Source organism: Neodiprion fabricii, chromosome 1 (genome assembly GCF_021155785.1).
Source record: "Neodiprion fabricii isolate iyNeoFabr1 chromosome 1, iyNeoFabr1.1, whole genome shotgun sequence".
Taxonomy (NCBI): Eukaryota; Metazoa; Arthropoda; class Insecta; order Hymenoptera; family Diprionidae; genus Neodiprion; species Neodiprion fabricii.
In genome coordinates this window covers 14,734,656-14,756,737 of record NC_060239.1, presented here as the reverse complement: position 1 = coordinate 14,756,737, position 22,082 = coordinate 14,734,656, and the positions used below count along the sequence as shown (strand labels likewise).

Sequence of the window (22,082 nt, the reverse complement as noted above, 5' to 3'; positions counted from 1 at the left end):
GTTCAAATTTGTTTTTTTGTGCTGTGATAGTATGTGTGAATATAGAAAGTGTTCTTTCTCTTCGAGCACAACTTGTGAGAATGTCTGTAAGTGAGTTTACATTTTGGAATCTTACGCTTCTGATGCGAAGCTCGTAAGACAGTCAATGACCGTCTAATGTTGAAATGCGGATATGCATCATCAATATTAATATTATTCACGAGGCATTTTTCATTGTTGAAACGTATAATTTTGAAAAACTGGTGAATTCGAAAAATTAACGACGGAGCCAGGAATCGAACCTGGTATCTAGCGATGCTTTACCGGAGCCTTACTCCACTAGACCACCTAGCCGCCCTGACTCTGATGTCGTTAATTCCTCTCATCACCAGTAAGTTCAAATTTGTTTTCTTGTGCCGTGATAGTATGTGTGAATATAGAAAGTGTTCTTCCTCTTCGAGCACAACTTGTAAGAATGTCTGTAAGTGTGTTTACATTTTCGAATCTTACGCTTCTGATGCGAAGCTCGTAAGACAGTCAATGACCGTCTAATATTGAAATGCGGATATGCATCATCAATATTAATATTAATCACGAGGCATTTTTCATTGTTGAAACGTATAATTTTGAAAAACTGGTAAATTCGAAAAATTAACGACGGAGCCAGGAATCGAACCTGGTATCTAGCGATGCTTTACCGGAGCCTTACTCCGCTAGACGACCTAGCCGCTCTGACTCATCGCTAGATGTCGTACAAATATTGCGCAACGATTATATATGTATTTATATGTTCATTCAAACAGAGAATTCAATGATAATTGATAACAACAAATGGTAAGAGGAAGCTTTAACGTTATATTATATTAAATTAGACGTGCGTTACGCCTGGAAGCAGCATTGAGACTGCTTACACGGCCTCTCGCCGGGCTCGGCGACAGTGCATATGAAGTGCATAATCGCGTAATTTGAGCACTGCTGCCGATAAGAAAGCCAAGCGCATAAGGCGGGCTACGCTGCATGACAAATTTTGTACTCATCTAAATGATCCCCTGCATGTTCCTACGAGAGGATATAAACTGTTACATTTCATTAGAAATGTTTCAGCTCCATCACATCCCCCGACGAAGACAAAGGCGCGTCTCTGCGGCTTCTGATCTCTCGTAGGATTCTTTCGTTACGTTTAGCCTGTGTCTCAATCCTGCGTTTTACTTTCCTTCGTTCTACTACTTCTAAACCAGAGGGATTCCTTTGGCAACAATGTCCGGTGAACGCCGAAATATAGGTTGGTATATTATATTCCACAGCAAAAGTAGAATAGACAAGACGGATATCGTTCCAGAAACAGCAGCTATTAATGGGATCCCTATACCTTTGAAGTTAGCCCATGTATTGTTCACCCGAAGGGTCGCTTCGTTATTCGCGAGGACACTCTCGAGGTCTAAAATGGCTTGTCCTTGATCCTTGAGGGTATCCAAGTTAATCACGTGATGCAATACAATTTCCCGGCCTGTTACAAATTTGTTTAGCGGGGAAATGGTATCTGCATGTATTTTTGTTAATTGAGAAGTCATATGTTCTACGATTAATTTGACTCGCGTTTTCAAAGTTTGAAGTTCGCAGCTCTGATTCGTGGTTATCAGGAATGGCTTGGTGATTTGAATAATAAAAGTCTGCGTTGAAACGCATGTTATGGTTACCTCAATTGGCTTCGAAGGTAAGATTATTTGCGATCCCTGCGTTCTTATGTAAGCAATATCTGTGACGAGAAAACGACTCAGAGTGCATCCTCGTGGTATGGGATCAGTTTTTTTTTTACAAAGTTCAATAGTATCGTTGCGATATCCCACATCGCGGTAATTACCAATGAAATAATCGGTTATCTGTTTCAGTTGAGAAAATGTGACTTCTCTTATAAAATTCTTACGTACTAATTTCAAAGCATATGTTGGGTTAAGCGTTACGTGAGTGTGATTTATTCTTACGGGTACCGGGGTGTCCTGAATTATTACCCAAGGTTCCTTTTCTAAGTAAGGTACTGTGAGTAAATAGATAAGTTTGCCTTTATCTGTGGTTATAGTTAAATCACTTATTTTAATAAACTTCTCGTAATTTTCCTCTTTAATAGGTATTAGTGTCTTTTTGTCATTGGCGTCGAAAGCTTGAAGAGCTGTCATAAGCTCCTTTGGAGTGAAAAGGGTGTTATCGATGATACCATGCCTTCCTAAATGCACGGCAGTCATTACCAGATCGATTAGTCGTTGCAGTTTCTTAATTTCAAATAAACTTAGAGTTATAGCTTCAATGTATTCCTGATAAGCAAGCGTTTCGTTACCTTTTATTTTTAATGATTCTAATTGTCCCCATACAGTTTCCAAAGAGTGTTTAAGTTTGAGCTGATTTGTATTCAAGACATTAATTTGGACTTGATTGATGTGAAAGGACTTGGTTACAACAAGATTTAGAGTGTCCGTTACATTTTTGAGTGAGGCTAGATTTCCATTAATTATTTCCAAATCATCCGCGTCAGCAGTTCCATAGATTGATTTTTGGATTGTTCCTAAAAAGTTAAACATTCCTCTTTTCGGTCTGATGTTTGGCGTGAGATAAGATTTCCTTAGGGGATACATTTCATTTGCCAGGCTCGTCAGAAGGACATGTTTTCCAAATACCGCCTCAGCTTCGCGCAAGGCTTCGTGAGTAACATCGCTCGACGCGAGCGCTTTCGGAGTACTTGTTTTGGTTCCGTGGGATTAAGATTTCCTTAATTTAGAGGGGCGGCGCGTCATTTGAAGAATAGGCGCACCCAAGTCTAAAATGACTTTCAAACCATTCTTGTGTGACGAGGCACGGGCAAATTCTAAATTTAAAGCGTCCAGGGCGGACTGGGCGAGGGATCGCTGACTAGGGTTCCAATGGTCCAGATAGGTATCCCGTATCGTCTGGAGGCCTCCGAGTTTCTCGTGAACGTCGAGTAATGGTTTGGTGAACCCACTTGCGTCAATGGATTGGAATATCTTCCATCTTTCCTGGTACACGTATACTTTGCCCACTTCCTCCTGGAGTAAAGTCCCATTGATAACTGAGACATCAAAGTAGGCTAGGGACAGACTGCTACACCTATAACAAAAGAAACTAAGAGTCTATTCCGTGGAGACCCAATCGTTACCCTGAACCCGTTTCAGTTTAATTCTAGGGATTGGATCGTTTACCCTTGGTCTGGTGTCGTATTCGTAGTACGGTTTGGTATTATTCAGATGGGTCTTCCAATAAGACGCTGTGTAAACATCCGCGGTTTTCTTGTAAGTGATATTTCCTTTTTGTTCGTTGATCTCGACGACGACGAATGGTCCATTCCAAATCCTTTTCAAGGCGTTCTGTCGCGTATGGTTCTTGTTCATTACTTTATCTCCCACTTGATATAAAGGAGTTTGTCGTCGTGTTCCTTGGTCCACTTGTTTTTGGTTTTTCTCTCTGGATTTGGTAAGCCAGACCAGAGCTTTCTCGAACCGTTTCTCCCATTTTCGTATCCACAACATTTTCTTACTAATCACGGTTACCAATCGGTTTTCGCGGAAACCGTCAGGATTGTTGGCTTCGTGACAAAACATGAGGTTGTGAGGCGTTTCATCTGTTGATTGATGAACGGAAGTGTTATAGGCACGTGCCATTTCTATTAAAACCTTGTCCCAAGTGTGTATTCTCTCTTTGCAGGCAGTTCGAATATAGTCTTTCAAGACACTATGCATTTGTTCTATAGAGCCGTTCGACTGCGCGTGATATGCAGTTGTGGTGACATGTTTGATATCATAGTGTTCGAGAAAGGAATCGGTCGGCTCGTTACAAAACTCCTTTCCCGTGTCCGTCAGGATTACTTTGGGGCACCCGAAGTTACCTATCCAGTACTCTGATAGAGCCTTGATAACTTCTGTCGCGGTTTTGTTCGTAAGTGGGGCACATTTAATGAGTTCAGTTATTGAATCCTGCATCGTGAGAATATGTCGGTGTTTGTTCCAAGATTCGACCAGAGGTCCGACGATATCTATTGAAATTTGATCGTTAGGTTTTTCAGCAAAGGTTTCGAAAAGAATAGCGGGTGATTTCATTTGTATCCTTTTCTTTTGATACATCTGACACGTGGGGCATGCCTGGATAAAGGAATTGATATCATTCTCCAGACGTGACCATACGGCCGTTCCTTTTACTCGGTCAATCGTTTCTGCTAGGCCGAAGTGTCCATTGATGTCGTTGTGAGCGCTGGCCATGATTTCTTCCTGTTGCTGTTTGTTAGGCACATCCTTTCCTGTCAAGCAGAATGATGTGTCTGCACCTGAGTCCTGACGTATCCTCTTGAGACCTTCGATGATCGAATTGGTTTCTTCTTTGGTGGTTTTCTTAGGGTCAATCCGGGAGTATATCTTTTCGTACCTTTTCGGATGAATGTAGTTTCTGAGTTTCTCACGTCTATCAGTCTGATTCTTTGGTATAATCAGGGTGTTTTCAGAGGCATCCTTTTCTTCTAGGGTGACCTTCACCCATTTGCCGTCCTCCCCTTTTCGATTTCGGTTGGGAACGAGCTTGATGTGAGATTCTGTCCTGCCTGTTGTGAGTGACAATCTCTCGATGTCAATGTGGCGTGCGGCAATATGGTGGACCCACTTGGGATTCCTATCAATGGGTGTGATTTCGTATAGTCCCTTTTCCAATTCGGTGAGTTTTCCGAAGATCTCTTCCTTTGTGCGAAAGACTCTAGATAACTCATCCGCTACCATGTCACTTTTTCCCGAAACATGTTCTATCAGGAATAAGTATTCCTCCAATCTTAGTCTCCAACGCAGCAGGCGTTGACTAGGGTCTACGCAATTTTTCAGTTATACGAGTGCACGATGATCGGTGCGGATGATGAAGGGTTTATCTGGTGTATTGAGCAAATATACTCTTAGTCTCTTGACGGCCCATACAACAGCAAGCATCTCCTTCTCTGTCGTGCTGTAATTCCTTTACGCATCATTCAGGGTTCGAGATAAGAAATATATAGGGTGGCCGTCTTGAGATAGTACCGCTCCAATTCCATCGTTAGACGCGTCGGTGGTTACGACGTATTGTTTAGCAGCGTCTGATCTCACAAGTATTGGTGGTGTGACCAACTTTTCTTTCAGGGTTTCGAAGGCTTCTTGGCAGGCTGCTGACCAATCCCATGGGGTGTCCTTTCTTGTTAACCTTGTTAATAGTTTCGCTAACATTGAATAGTTTTGTATGAACTTCCGGTAATACCCCGTCAAACCAAGGAAGGATCGAATCGTCTTAACGTTGACTGGAGCGGGTCATTGTTGTATCGCTCTGGTCTTTTCCGGATCTGGTTTGCTCTCTCCGTCAGTGATGACATATCCGAGGTATCTCACTTCAGTCTTCATGAAGGCACACTTCTCTGGCTGGAGTTTCAGGTTACATTGTCTCAAACGCTGAAATACGGTTCTTACATTTCGATGGTGTTCTTCCTCCGTTTCACCAAAAATTATTACGTCATCAATGTAGACGCAACAGATCTTCTGATTCAATCCATTCAGCGCATCGTTCATCATGCGTTGGAAGGTCGCAGGAGCGTTCTGTAATCCGTAAGGCATTCATTGGTATTCGAAATGCCCGTCGGGGGTTGAGAAGGCAGTATATTTCTTGGAGTCAGCAGCCATGTTGATCTGGTCGAAACATGCGGCCATGTCGACAGTAGTAGAGAACTTGGCGCTTCCCATGTGATCGAGTATATCCTCGATTATTGGTATCGGATAAGAATCCTGAACGGTAAGTTCATTAATCTTCCTGGAATCGATCACAATTCTATACTTGGGCTTTCCGTCGGGGCCCGGTTTTTTGGGTACAACCCAAACTGGCGAGTGGTATGGCGACTCGGATTCCGTTATTATTCCTTGTTTCAACATTTTCTCTACTCCCTCTTTTACAACCTGCTGGTGCAGCTGTGGAGCACGGAAACTTTTGACATTTACAATGCGTTGAGGATCTGACAACTCGATGCGATGTTCAGTCATTGAAGTTCCATTGACCATGTCTTCCTCCTGTAAGGCAAAGATATCGCTGAAATCCTGAAGAATACCCCAAATTTCTTTCTGGTACTCCTACGGTAGGTGTTCAAGTCGATAGTATGTTGGAGCGCCTGCTCTCTTTCATCACGTGGTTGTTGCCATACACCCGGGGTTGACATGCTCTTTACTCGGTGAAATTGTACGTTCTCCAGTCCAAGCTCGATATCTTCGTCTTCAGCGGTGGTGATGATTCCATAAGCCGTACCATGATTGTTCGTGTGTACAATCTGCACCGGCATATTTTCCATAGGCATTCCGTCTTTATAGACCATGCGTAACATGAGATCGAGATTCTTTTCGTCGGTATCGATGGCAATTTTGTTCACCGAATTTGGTTTAAATCGAATTTTTTGGTCGCTACCAAGGTGGTGTATCTTATTCTTCAGGGTGAGCGTCGAGGCATTCAACTGGAAATCTCGCCTCCTCATAAACGGGTTTCCCATGATTCCATATTCTTCGTCAGGCAGATAATCGTCTGGTATAATGACGAATTCGTCCTTTAGCCCCATATGAGTAAGTACAGCAATTTCATTCGCGGAATTCAGCGCTTTGCCAGTCTTAAAGGAAATTTTGCGTTTGATAATTGGACAAATTTGTTTATTCGATGGATAAATAACCTTCCGTTTTATGAGGATTATTGATGCACCTGTATCGACCATAAGGGCTACTCCTTGCTTTGTTTCTCCAAATTTTATTACAGCACACTGTAGTAACCCCTGTGAAACTGAACATACACGGGCTCCTGTTGGCACTCGTCCTCTAGTTCGTCCTCCTGTCCTCTATTTCCTCTCCCTCTGACTGAAGTTCCTCTGACGTGCAATTGACTTGGTCGTTGGGCGGTTTGTCTTTGAGGCGGGCGTTTTGAAAATTTGCGTCTCGCTTATTGCCGTTAGTATTACGGTGTTGGTCGTTCTGTGGTCGGCGCGGAGCGTAGCAGTTCCGGCTGTAGTGTCCTCTGGTTCCGCAATTATGACATACTGCTTGTTGTTCATGGGCGGTCCAATGTGTGTTACAGGAGTGGCATTCACATCTCTGTAGTTCTTCATCTTCATCTTGTTCCGCTTCATCGTGGTGGTGGACAGACGCTGGTGGTCTAGGAGTTGACCTTGGCGAGTTCGTCGAGGTTCTTTGTTGTACCTGGAATCTTCGCGTATCTGATGCGCTGCCTGGCCCGTAAATTTGGGACTTGTTCCAAAACGTGGGTTTCGAGGCTGTGTCGTTACTGTTCATCAGCTGTTGTTGATGCATTCGGAAATCAATTCCTCGCCTTCGGCTACTTTCGCGGCCTTCTGGGCTCCTAGTAACTTGAAGTACTGACGGTTTTTGACTTGATGGTATATCCTCGGATCAAGTCCGTACAGATAGTATTGGCAGGCTCTATTTTCGAGGTCTTGAAGATTAGGATCGATGTTTGCTTGTAGTTGTTGATTCGAGAAGGCAGCTACGAGATCTTGGTAGATCTGATTGAATTTGAGATTGTAGGCATCCACAGTGTCGCCCTTTTGGCCTGTTCTGCCAAGCTCCATTTCCAATGAGGTGGCACTTTTCTCGACAATAACGGCTGATCTTATGACTTCGAGTAAAGTTGGGATTGTACGAGGTCTCCTCTGGTTGATGGTCTTCTGAAGAGCTCCTCCTGTCTTCAAGCTGATTACCATGCTCAAAAACGGCAAACGTTGGGTTGGCATAACTACCGTATCGGCGGCTTTTACTTGCATGATCCAAGCGTGTACGTCTTCGCCTGCTTTTCCTTCCAGTCTGCAATCAATCATCTTGATGGCTTGAAACGCGGGTAGGAAATCTTGGATCGCATAGGGCTCGTCCGCTGGGCGATTTGGTTCTCCAGGGTATCTTCCGGCAGCATCGGGGCGTAGGCTGACATCATTCAAGTAAGCTTCCGTTCGTGCATACGGGCCTGGGTCTCTTGGATTCCGAGGGGGGAGCACGTCTCGGGGTGGTGCAGTTGCCGGTAGTTGAATTCTTGTTTGGTTTCTTCGCGCGAGTTCCTCAATGTTCCTCATTATCTCTTGCTGTTGGCGTAAAGCTTCGGGATCACTCAGCAACTGGGACATACTGAACGTCACAGTGTCCGGACGACGATGTGGTAAAGTAGCAGACATTCCCAAGGCTCTTCGAAGTTCATCCTCTTCTTGCTGTTCTAGACGACGACGCGGGACGTTGTTACGGGTATTGCTACCAGTACCTCGTGGGATTCAGTAATCCGTCGGACTATTAGGCCACTGTGGACTAGGCCTTGGTGTAAGGCGTGCGTTCGGCATCCGTGATAAACGTCGGCCTCCCTCGAAAACGCGTTGCAGTGTCGAATCCGTATCCGACAAGATACCATGGTTCACATTGGCTCGCGCGGTGGAGAATCGGTCGTTTTCTAATAAGCGATTTTGGTGAAGGATCGGTATTGGCATCGCATTTATACCTTGATGGTCTGAGTCTGAATTGGCTAGGGAGCCCACCTCTTTGATGCGCGGTGTCGGTGGCAGCAATCGGTTTTGAGAGAGCCCGTATAATGCCGAGTGACGTGGTGGGTTTGTTACGGTTGAGGGAGCTATCTGAGTAGGACCTTCCACCTCTGATTTAACGAGACGCGCGGTATCTAGTTGAATTCGCGGTATCGCTCCGGTATGGTTTCCGGGCGGTCTCAAAATATTAGAAACATTCGGATCATCGCTAGTTGTTAAGCGATAATAGTTATTGATTGCTTCTCGATTGGTATTACTATTTGTAAGAGCTTCCTCTTGACGGTTTTCTTCGGTTAATTGGTTATTCGGTTGTTGCATTTCCTGAAACATTTGGTTGGTGACGCTTTCAAGCGTGTCTTCGGGACGCGGAACTGTTTCAGAGTTTCGATTTATTTCTACATTATTGCGACGAATGAAGTCGCGTTCACGGCGTTCTTGGTTTCTCAATCGAATAAAACGGGTAACCTCTTCTATAGGCAAATCTTCGCGGCGAGCAAGTTGACGCGCAGTTAACCTCTCTCCGTTTAATTGCTCTAGACCAAGACGGAATCTGCCCATTGCAGTTAAATCATTACGTTCGGTGGCTTCTTGTAGCCTATTCACAAGCTGAGTCATTTGGTTCGTCAAATCCCAAAATCTCTCTTCAAACCGGGATTCAGAAGTGACGGATTGTCCATCTTCTGCAGTCTCAACAATAGTGGGAGGTACTGCCGATCTCCGGTCATTGTTTTTGTTCACGTCCATCGTGAATTTATTTTTAAATTGACCCTGAGTCAAGCTTTGACTTTATTTATTTGAATGATTCAAGTGTGACCACCAAATTCTTAGTTTCGATCACGATTTGTCCTTCCATAAGTTTATGGTGACACTAGTAAGTAACAAAATGTTTTTACCCACGCTAGGAGTAGCCAAATTGAGGCGTGAAGCATCACACTCGAAGATCGTGGTAGCCGTCGGTACGAGGCTTCGATGTCCTGGAGTCTCTGACAGGCACCGGGGGCAAGAATATAAGAGCGGTTCGAGTCTGAGTGTCCTTATTCTCACTTCACTTCACTTAGATGGTTCAAACGCGAATTTTATTGTATCTAAGGAGTGCAGAATTTTATACTCGCTTCCTTTCCAATAAATACACAAGTTCACTATGGGAATTGTCCAGTGTAGAATAAGGCGGTCTACACTCAGTCCCTGGTTATCAAGCGGTCTACACGCAGTTCTTGATTGTCCACGCAAGGCGGCCTTTCACTCTATCCCTTGCTAGGTACAATTCGTAATAATTACTTATAAACGCGTAGCTGAAGGTTCGCGCGTGAATTTATTGGGCTTATGCACTCACTTCCAAAGTTCGTCACTATGATCCGGCCGTTTGATACGCGCGCCGCGTTCGTTGGTTTAAACGGGATCCTGGCAGAATCGCCAAATTTGTCATGCAAATATTGCTCAACGATTATATATGTATTTATATGTTTATTCAAACAGAGAATTGGATGATAATTGATAACAACAAATGGTAAGAGGAAGCGTTAACGTTATATTATATCAAATTAGACGTGCGTTACGCCTGGAAGCAGCATTGAGACTGCTTATACGGCCTCTCGCCGGGCTCGGCGACAGTGCATATGAAGTGCATAATCGCGTAATTTGAGCACTGCTGCCGATAAGAGAGCCAAGCGCATAAGGCGGGCTACGCTGCATGATAAATTTTGTACTCATCTAAATGATCCCCGGCATGTTCCTACGAGAGGATATGAACTGTTACATTTCATTAGAAATGTTCCAGCTCCATCACATAGATACCAGGTTCGATTTCTGGCTCCGTCGTTAATTTTTCGAATATACCAGTTTTTCAAAATTATACGTTTCAACAATGAAAAATGCCTTGTGGTTAATATTAATATTGGTGATGCATATCCGCATTTCAATATTAGACGGTCATTGACTGTCTTATGAGCTTCGCATCAGAAGCGTAAGATTCCAAAATGTAAACACACTTACAGACATTCTTACAAGTTGTGCTCGAAGAGGAAGAACACTTTCTATATTCACACATTGCAGGTCACACCAATCCGGTTAATCTCAGACAAGATGTTGAACATTCAAATAGTATTTACAAACCTCCAATTTCCGCCCACACAACAAGTATTGTTTAACCTCAACTAGATACACCAAATTTTTGTCCCCATAACACAGTTTTGCTACATAATTTTTTTTCACAAAATATTTTTGTTTTTCTGTATAATTGTTTATATTAGGTTCACCTTCACTCTGGATCATATTTGTTTTTTCCATCAGTCGGTATTCACCTGTTGACCCAATCGGTTCAACCAATAATTAGTTTTGTTTGACATGAGGAACATAGTCATAAAGAGCCTAGCTCTACTTCTTGGACACTTTGCAAACTAATTTTACTGCTAAAAAGACCTTCTCTAAAACCTTTCAACACAATGACATATTGACTGTGAAGAAACATAGTTCTTTAACCTTTTTAATCAATGACTTCCAACTATTAACTCCTACATGTAAAATAACTAGAAGATTGACATTGACCACCGTCACTCAAAGAACATTGTCTCCACAAATTCTGAATTGTCAATTCGACTACATCTTAGTCCACTTACTTTAAAAAAAGGTAAATAACACTCTAAGCCTTTATTTTTCCAATTAATCAAATTGTTCTCACTAACCAATAATATATAATAGCCCTAAGAGTATTACATCTACAATATTTAATGTCTGATTGTACTTCTAGTATTATTATTTGAAAAAAATTTTTTGTTGTTCGTGACAGTTGAATGAATAAATCGTTCTGAGGAGGGCCCATATCCGGGTCGAAACGTTAACTAAAAATACGTTTACTTAATTGACCGATCACCAAGATTCTATAATAGATTACACAATCGTTTACCGTCTATATCGTACTGATTGTCGTTGGTGGTTTTGAATCCAACACCCGGAGGCGCTCGAATGAATTTTTTACCACCACCACGCTCCGAGTGTCGCCCGAATATGTCTATGCTCATCACTGGACGGTCACTGAACTAATGATGATTTTATGTTTATACGCCGGTAATAAACGATTCCAGCCTCGCGCAACTCCTCAATAATGGAGACTATTTCGTTGGAATGGCTGGTATTGCCTGCAGCCTGTGACGCCATAAGCAGCCGGAGACGATCTACAATTTCATTTGGATCATCCCAGTAGACGTAATCAACATCTGGCCCCTCCTTTCGCGCAATCGTATAGTCGGGTAAGCCTAACAGGGCAGGAGCCAACGTGGAAAAAAACAAGCATCATAGATAAGCCAAAATTTGAATTATTGTTTATTCAAAAATCTCACCGAACTCCGAGACAGATCAGAAAACGATGTATAAATTGGAATGAGTGTGTGTGTGTATCTGTATGTGACTGTGTGTGAAAATATGTGCCTCATATGTTAAATAAAAGTAAAAACAATATGAATTGATCTTACACAACGAAACTGTGCAAGTTTATGTTAGTTTATGCTTATAAAGCAGTCAAACCCCTTCTTATATCGCCCCCCATTGATTTTGCTATTCTTGTCAATTACGGTAAAACTGTAATTGTCATCATTCGAGCATGCCGAGCACAAGTTTTTAAATTGCTGATACGTCATGTCCGTGTTCACATGATCGTTGTAGATATGTTTCAGATTCATATCATCCTGCCGAAATAGCACCAATAAGTTTGCATTGTCACGCACTAGGTGTTTCGGAATGCGCGCGTACGTTTGACTTAGATAAAAGCTATCGATATCGCGATGCCTGCCCATGCTGAAGTATGCTCTGATATTATCTTGTTTTTCACAAGCCACATCGTCGAAAATCATAACAGAGTTGGGGCGAGCATCTTCCGGTTTTACAACCTCATCGTTCTCGCGAAACGGGAAATAACCCACTCCCTGCACGGGTTCTAGTAACTTTTGCAAAAATTGATACTTTGGCTGGATGAGAGATTTCGAATCGACGTAGACATTTTCGAATCGCAATTCATTGCCGTGGGTGATGAGTGCGAGAAGAGCGTTAGTTTCACCGCAATTGGATGGCCCGCAAAAAATTGCTCTCACGGTATTTGGTAGCAATTTTCCATGTCGTTTTCCTATCTTCCTCTTACCCCGTCAAACCATTTTATCGAAATTTGCGATAGGTAGTTAATCGGGCTGATCTTGAAATCTCATGATGCTTCATTAGCATGACAACGAAAACTGAGATAACGGTACATAAATTCCGCCTTTCATATAAGTCACGTTAGTTGTTGCCCGACTATGAGGATGTGCACACGGAAGAAACGCGGTGGTGCCTTGTTAAATAACATCATCAATCATCTCCCAGTTAAATTGCATGTGCCAGGGTATCAGTACTGCGGACCTGGAACGAAGTTGGCCAAGAGGTTGGCTCGTGGAGATTTGGGGATCAATCCGCTGGATGCCGCGTGTAAAGACCACGACATTGCATACGCAAAGAGTCGCGATATCGCAGCGAGAAATCTTGCTGACAAAGCGCTTGCTAAGGACGCGTGGAATCGCGTCTTGGCCAAGGACGCTAGTGTGGGTGAAAAGGCTGTATCCTGGGGAGTCACCAACACCATGAAAGCTAAATCTGAACTCGAAATGGGCTTAGCCGCGAAGCGGTCGAAACTTGGAGTGGCTGCGAAGAAGAAATTTAGAACTGGCGGGAAGAGTAAACAGCGGAAGAGAACTGTGAATCTTAAATCCATTATCGCAACAGCAAAGGTCGCCATACGACCGGGTTATAAAGCTGTCGAGTCGGCGTTGGCGGGTGCTCGTGCGGCTGCGCGTGGGACTGGGACAATATTCGTATGCCTCGCGTTATACCTGTGCCTGATAAAATTGGCGGCATCCTGCCGTTTCTCATTTCAATTCTGGCCAGTCTGAGCCCTACTGGGGCTCTTGCGGGTGGTGCTGCGGGTATAGCCGAAGCTGTCAACGAAGCTAGTGTCGACAAACATCAATTGAACGAAGCCAAACGGCACAATACAACATTAGAGGCGATTGCATTGGGCAAGGGATTATACCTGAGCCCCTACCGCAGCGGCATTGGTCTGTATTTACGACCGGCAAAAAACTAGCAAAGCTACCACTCCGAGCTCTCACCAACATTGATTTACGCAACCATGCTAAAAATATGAGAATTTCGCATTTTCGCGGCTTTTTCATGCGGAATGATCTGCCGAAATCAGGACCAAAAATGCGAGAATCCTTAATTATTAATCTTGACAATAAAAATGGTCCAGGGACACATTGGATTGCGTACAAGAAAAATGGTGACCGTGTTGTGTATTTCTATAGTTTCGGTGATTCGAAACCGCCTGAGGACTTGATGAAGTATCTCGGTGTTGGTAGCGTTGAATACAATCATAAGAGGTATCAGGAATATGATACTGTGATTTGCGGCCACTTCTGCCTCAAATTTCTCAGCGAACAGCCATAAAAATACAAGTGTCACATGAGCAAGCATTAGTCATGTCGGAATCGTCGACGTTACCACCGTCAGGCACATTATCCGTGCTGGAGACTCAATATTTCCCCCCAATCGAGTTATCACCGGGGAAAACCTATGTTTCGGACTCGTCGAGTTCCTGACATTCAATTCAATACCCAACATTCATGAGACGTGTAATAAAGTTCACTTGAAACGAGCGGATAAAAGCAGAAAGAGCATCACGATACTCACGGAAAGCTATGAAATTGAGGATATTGAAAATTTTCTGTGTAAGGAGCTATCCTCCGACATCACCCTTAGTCTGAGAGCCAACGACAACGAGCTGAACAGTGACGTCACGTGCAATCATGTGGTAGACTTTAAGCCCAAAGATTCAATCGGCCGCTTATTGGGATTTAAGGCAGTTGAGCTATCACGAAACGTTACTCATAAATCTGAATTACCCGTAGCCACACTGAAGGTCAATACTTTACGCGTTGAGTGTAGCATAACCACAGGGGCGTACATAAACGAGCATCGAGCTCACACGTTTCACGAATTTTTCCCAACCGTTTTATCGGGATATAAGATTGTTGAAGTGCCTACCAACGTCATTTACCTGCCAATCGCCGTACAGTCAATACATCATTTACAGCTGAGAATAGTTGATCAAGACGACGAGCTGATTAATATTCGCGGCGATACGATTACTGTATGTTCACACGTGAAATCACTCAAATAATGGGAATCGTGTTTGAGACGAGAAAGGTGGGCAAAAGTTATAAAAGTCAAACGTCATGGTCAAAAATCATCAGTCGCCCGACACCTCTGACATCGTTTACACCGCCTGCGAGACTGACACTTCTGATCGTTCGGTTTCTCCAGAGCCTGGGTCTTCGATTACGTGGAAATTTTGGAAAATAAGAATTCGTGTTCGCTGCATCCTGTGTGTGTTACCATGGAAGAAATAAGAAGAATACAGAAACCTGTGGTATTCGACGAATCGATCGCGCACTATGAGATTCGTGCTCATTAGCCGTTCGCATCATCCACCTTCCAGAACAACGATGAAATCCATATTATTGTTTAACATCAAGACTTGCATCTACTGCCCAGTAATAGCTCTCTACACATTTATAGAAAAATCACAAAGGATGATGGTGTGGCTGCGGTGACGGTTACGAAATTGATCAATATGGCCGTTTGTCATTTGTTTGAGGAAGTTCGCTACGAGTTGAACGGTGTAGAGATTGATTGGAATAAAAATGTTGGGATCACCAGCACTATGAAGGGTTACGTATCCTTTACTCCAGGCCAGCAATATAGTCTGGAGAATACCGGGTGGTTGAGTGAGGATAAGGAACTAACCGATGCCGCCGGAAATTTCGATGTTGTTTTACCGTTAAATTATGTGCCAGGCTTCGCCGAAGATTATCGTCGAGTCATCGTCAACGCTAAACATGAGTTAATTCTCACACGTTCCAACACTGATTTGAATGCCGTGATTCAGGCCTTGCACACGGAAAACTTCAAAATCACCCTGAATAAAATCGAGTGGTTGTTGCCCTACATCAAACTGGCAGATAAACCGAAAATCCAGCTACTCAACTCCATCGCCAAGGATCCGGCCATATCCATGAGTTTTCGTTCTTGGGAAACGTACGTGTATCCGATGCTCCCATCAACAACGCGGCATATATGGTCAGTCAAGACATCGACGCAGCTTGAGAAGCCGAGATATGTCGTTCTAGGATTTCAAACTGCAAGGAGAAACGAGCCGCTGAAAAATGCTGGCGTATTTGATCATTGTCGGATCAGAGATGTAAAACTCTTCCTCAACTCACAGTGCTATCCCTACGGAAATATGAATCTTGATATATACAATAATCAATACGCCATTCTGTATGATATGTATGTTCGGTTTCAAATGACCTACTATAACAAATAAGCTGAGCCATTGCTATCGAAGCGTGAATTTATAAACCAAGCTCCCCTTATCGTCATCGATTGCTCCAAGCGGAACGAAACATTGAAAACTGGACCTGTGGACATTCGATTGGAATTTGACTCTAGCATTACGTTCCCACCACACACTTCCGCCTAATGCATGATCTTGCATGACCGCGTTCTTGAATATAATCCGATTAGTGGTACTGTAAAAAAATTGGTATAAGTCAATTTTGGAATAATAATATGTTTAATTAATATGTATATTGAAAATAATGTGTATAATTTTTCTCGTTAAAATTTAGAATAAGATAATTGAGTATAGAATAAGAAAACTAAATGTAATTGATTTTAAATAAAAAAATTGTTAAAAGCATTCAAAACGCCATTTGAAACCTTCCTTCAGGGGTCATTTTCTGGAATTGTTTCAATAGATCTAGCGGGTTTTTACCCTATCCGATTTATGTGCGGCTTTTCGGCGCCAAACAAGTCTCGACAGGAATTATTTTGTGTTTTGTGTGTGTGTTTCTGTGTGTCAAATCCTATGAAAACAGCCATCTTGCGGCAAACCGCGAAACTGATCAACGGGCGGCGGAGGGGGAGGGGTAATGCCGCGGATTCAAAGGGGCGGGGAGGGGATGTAGCGCCGCGGATTTAGGGGGGGTTGAGCCGCGGATTTAAGGGGGGGGGGGGTGTAGCGCTGCGGATTTGGGGGGGAGGTCATGCCGCAGATTCAGGGGGGTGGAGGGGGGGGGGGTAATGCCGCGGATTTAGGTGGCGAGGGGGGCAGGGTTGGAGGGGGGTGTAGCACCGCGGATTTAGGGGAAGGGGTTAACGCCGCGGTTTTGGGGGGCAGGGGGGGGGGGGGTTGACGCGGCGGATTTGGGGGGGGGGGAGCTAGAGAGGAGCGCCGCCATCTTTGGATTAGAACTTTCATGTATACACTACAATCCGAACACCTGTTATGCTAGCCACGTTGATGCTCTGCCCAGCAGTTGTCAATTTTGTAACCACCAGGGTCACTCCATCACGGAATGTCACCGTCTGCAAAGTCAAAGATATTGTACCAAATGTCGCAGAATGGGCCACTTCCACAATGAATGCAACATGAACCAAGAACTACACTGCGACAATTATAATCGCAGAGGCCACACAGTAGACCGATGTAGATCCTCTCCGCGTAATAATCAAGGCAATGCAGGTCCAAATAAACATTTAAACGGGAACATCGCCCGCGAGCAATGCAAACAACTGGCGTTCCGATCTTCAAGTCATATTCTCCTAAAAGCTTCAGCTGACCCTCCACTAATTTCGATCGACATCCGCGAGCTAATAAAAATATCTACATTTATTATTGACACCGGTGCAGACGTCAACTTGGTCAAAGAAAGTTCCGTTAGGCCCCTCGTACGACAAACAACCGACGATCGTTTCACGCTGACTGGTATGACAGACAAAAAGTCGCAAACTATCGCAAAAACTTGAATACATTTGATTAATAAATCCCATACCTTCCACTAGGTCCCTGACTCGTTTCCGATTCCGCACGACGGTATCTTAGGCCAGCTCTTCTTACGAAAACAGAAAGCAACTATTTCTTTCAACTAAAACTTGGTGATGCTTGCATCCTCATCGCCAATCCACTTTGATAAATTTGATGAACCCTCGTCCGCGCCCGAAAAAACGCGCATAAGTACAATACAGGTCCGTACCGTGAAAGGCATCTCACCAATAGTTGCGAACCCAGATATTAAAGTAGGTTAGCTTAAACGCATCGATTTAGGCAACAATGTTCTGTGTGGTGAAGCGTTAGTTGAAAACCAGAACGGCATCGCTTACTCGTACGCGTTCAGTTGTAACGAATCTGCCGTAGAGATAAGACTCCCAACAGTAACCCTAGACGACTTCGAAGAGCCACCGAGTACAGTCATGCCCAACGCTACGCCCACTGCATCGAGTAACCACCACAGCGATGCCCGCGCCAAAACCCTCGTTTCGCACCCAGGCCCTCTCCTCAGCAATTCATTAATTCTTTCTGCCGCCAAGCGTACATCGCGACCGACTAATAATCCCCCCTCCTGCCCCATCCAGTCTACAGACCTCGCGCAACTGCAATCCGATCCTTCTATCGCTGACGACAGTACACCCTGTCCCGGTGCCGCAACAGTGCTCTTGATTGACAGTAGGTCAGAAAGATTGGACGTCCTCAAGAGCAGCTTTCATCTTGATCATTCGAATGACACCGAAAAACAATCTATATTTAACCTCGTAGCAGAATTTAACCATCTATTTTATCTCCCAGTTGATGAATTAGGCCACACCAATTTATCTCATCACACTATCCCCACGACGCCGCGACTGACAATACGCCTATTCATACCAAACAATACCGTTTTCCCAAGATTCGCAAAGACGAAATCGAATCCCAAGTTCATAAACTACTCAAGCAAAATCTTATTAAACGTTCCTCATCTCCGTATAATTCCCCGGTGTGGATTGTTCCAAAAAAACCGGATAGTGACGGCAATGAACGATGGCGTATGGTAATCGACTACAGAAAACTTAACGAAAAAACCGTCGGCGACGCATACCCCATGCCCGATATCACGGAAATCCTTGACCAGCTTGGCTCAGCTAAATACTTTTCCACATCCGACCTTGCTTCCGGGTACCACGAAATTCCCATGTATCCGGATCACAGCACGAAAACTGCATTTTTGACACCCAGAGGCCATTATGAATTCTCTCGTGTGCCCTTCGGACTAAAGAACGCCCCCGCCACGTTTCAAAGGCTCATGGACCAAGTCCTCCTAGGCCTACAAGGCAACGAGATGTTCGTATATTCAGACGACATAGTTATTTACGCTTGAAACTTGCAAGAACATGAAATTAAATTCCGGAAATTAATGAAGCGACTAACCGCTGCTGGTTTAACTCTACAGCCAGACAAGTGCGAATTCTTGCGCAAGGAAGTCGTTCACCTCGGACACCTCATAGCTGATTCAGGAGTAAAACCTGACCCTGGTAAATTAATAGCTGCAATAGAGTATCCTGTCCCCAAAAGTCCCAAAAATGTTAGACAGTTCCTTGGCCTTTCAGGTTACTATCGAAGATTTGTTTCAAATTTTGGAAAAATTGCTGTATGCCTTAACAATTTAACGAAGAAGGATACCCCTTTCATCTGGACGTCCGAACACCAGTCTGCCTTCGAAACCTTACGCGATTGTTTATGCAAAGATCCAATTCTACAACACCCGGATTTCAACAAACCATTTGCGCTCACGACAGATGCTTCAAAATTCGCGATAGCTGCAGTTCTCAGTCAAGATAAAGACGGTGCCGACCTACCGGTAGCATACGCATCCTGAGCCCTCAAGCCCGCTGAATTAAACTACTCGGTACCTGATAAAGAATTCGTAGCCGCGTACTGGAGTATGAATCACTTCCGCCCCTACATCTATGGTCAGAAGTTCACTTTAATAACAGACCACGAGCCACTTAAATGGGTAGAAAGCGTCAAGAAGCCTAATTCTTGTTTATTACGATGGAGCTTAGAACTGGCAGAGTACGATTTCGATACGAAATACAACTCCGGTAAATCTAATACCAACGCTGATGCTCTGTCCAGGAACGTACCGCCCGACACCGCTCAAATTCTTCATATAGATACAAAACGCCCCCGTCCAACGACTGAAGCCTCTAGCGATAGATCAAAAAAACGCACTTAAAAGATTCATCAGTACCCTAGACGCCCTCGGCAGACCACAGACGAGTCCACCAACCCAGCTCCGCTGAAACACCCTAAAATCTTACAACCCTGTAAGATAATATACTCCTCTGATTCCTCTGATTCCTCTGATCTCTCCGACGATGAGTTCAGCGATAAAGAAACCCCGTTGCTCCTCAAACCCCCCCTCGTTACCTCGGCACCGATCCCAGTACATCGCCAACCTAAACGCCATCGCAAAACAAATTCTTCAACAAATCCTGGGCCTGTCGTGGTAGGGGCATTGTTGCCTAATGGCTCCGATGAGCGGTAATCGGAGCTTACTCCACGCCCAGCTAAGGTGTTATTTGGCTATTATAGGGTCCGTTCACGTCGACTATGCACTCACGTGCTACTACTCCCAATGTAGGAAGTGAATGGAATAGAAAGGGATCGGTATTAAGGGAATGTAAATGATTTAAGGTATATGATTGTTCATTAGTAGTCAATGCAACGGAGTCGGTCGAGGGAAAAGGGTATGGTCTTGGTTCAGAGGGATAGGTATCGTGCTTGAGCGCTAGAATGGATCTGCCTAGTTTAGCGGGATGTAGAAGGCAAGCTAGCCGCCAGTTACAAAAGAATCTGCTGACTTGCTAACGATGAGGGCAGACTACAGAGCGTATGGTAACTAAGAGTGTAGGAAAGGAATATGAAGTCTGGGGAACGTAACAAATTTATAAATTTTAAAATTTTGTACAATTTAATGAATTTGTATAAATTTTCATTCTTATAAAGTATTGATAGTTTTTTTTTCATGAACAGTTATAACGGTAATTTTCATACCTAAATATTCAGAATAATTATCAAGATATTTAGCCGTTTCTGTCACCGTGTTTTCATGCATGGAATTAAAAAAAAAAAAAAAAAAATTGCATTATAATAATTGATAAAAGATAATCAATTAACATTGTCAATGTTAAGACTGCTAAAAAATAATCAACAATAATGAATAAAAAATATTCTCCCCTTAATCCATAACAATAGAGTAACGTACAACGTTCATAATCAAAAATAACTGTAGCATCTGATTGACTATCGTGCGCGCATTTCTCGCTCCTTAACGGCGCCTGGCAAGGTGTTCGGTTATTTCCGCCGAAAATAAAAGTTTCAGCATAGAGTAAAGTAAAAAATTTGTACCATGAAAAACGATTAGGAGCGGAAGCTATAAATTCTTGCAATAATATTTTGTTTTTGTTATTTTTTATCGTTGATTTTAAGGATTTAGTTCGTTTAAGCGCTGTAACGTGACATTTTGGATGCCCGTTACAAGAGGCTCCTTGAACCCTGGGCGGAACCAAAATTTAGGAATTTCCGAAATTGAGTTGCGAAGTCTTTGTAAAAGAGCGCCAGGATCAGAGTCACGCATCCGAAACTACGAGAGGGGACATCTTAGCGAATAGCGTAAGATATTTCAGGTCTTTTGTTTTTTATATTTTTCGAGCTACAACTAGTCCAGTCAAAGCGTGATTTCGCTGAGAATTTTAGGTAGAACGCTATTTTTTTTTTTTTTAATTCCCTGGGGGGTCGGCCATGAGTGTGAAACTCAGTTTCCGGGTCCGAAAGGGTTGCCGAACGGCCGCCATCTTGAAATTAAGGGTGTGATTAGTTTCTTCAATTTACCTCCGTAACCATGAGGCTGACAAAAATTTTGTGAAGAGCTTTTTTGTAGTTGATACAATTATCCATAACTTTTTTGTATAACTTTTTGCGTTAATGTTAATGATCAAAAAATTATAAACAATGAACGATGAAAAATTAGGGAATAGAAAACTTTGAGGCAAGATTATTAATTAAATTGAAATCTGACAACAAAAATACATCAAACCTTTTTTATAGAGCATTTTGTTATGCATAATTTGACTTATTGGTTTTTTCTTTCAAGGGGGGTAGTGGAAGTTGAGTATGTTACGTCGGTATTAAAAAAGTTGGTAAAAATTTTATTTCGAGCAGTAGTTTGTTATTTGTTGTATTGTCAAGTTTTTCAATGATTATTTTATAATTATACCGAAAGTCTCGTTCTGCAGATTACAAGGTAGTACCGCTACTTCTCGCACGATGTCGTCACAATCTTCAGAATATAAAATTCGCAACCCATTCTCCCTTCTTCCTCCCGCTCTCCCGCTCATGCTTCATTACGTTCTTTGTGCGTGGTGGCGTCACTTCTTCGAAAAGGTTTTCTTCAAGAAATATAGGAAAAAATAAACTAACGACGAAAGAAAAACATGCCCAAGTCAAGGAAAAGGTCGCGAGAATCCCGGGAGGAGGATTGCGACAGACTTTGGCGAAGACTGAAGAAGCTGGAGGAAAAAATCGAGCGCCGACGCGAACGTCCGTTGACGGCGGCGGAATCCAGCGAAACAG

The 22,082-nt window shown here is 43.4% G+C and overlaps 1 long non-coding RNA gene across 1 annotated transcript; it reads left to right on the top strand.

The window, feature by feature from the left end:
• The first annotated feature begins 942 nt into the window (after positions 1-942).
• Positions 943-13,265, top strand: LOC124183927. The gene is made up of 3 exons (XR_006871088.1): positions 943-1,116; positions 2,631-2,635; positions 13,255-13,265. It is a non-coding gene; the product is annotated as an uncharacterized LOC124183927 (long non-coding RNA).
• The last annotated feature ends 8,817 nt before the right edge of the window (positions 13,266-22,082 follow it).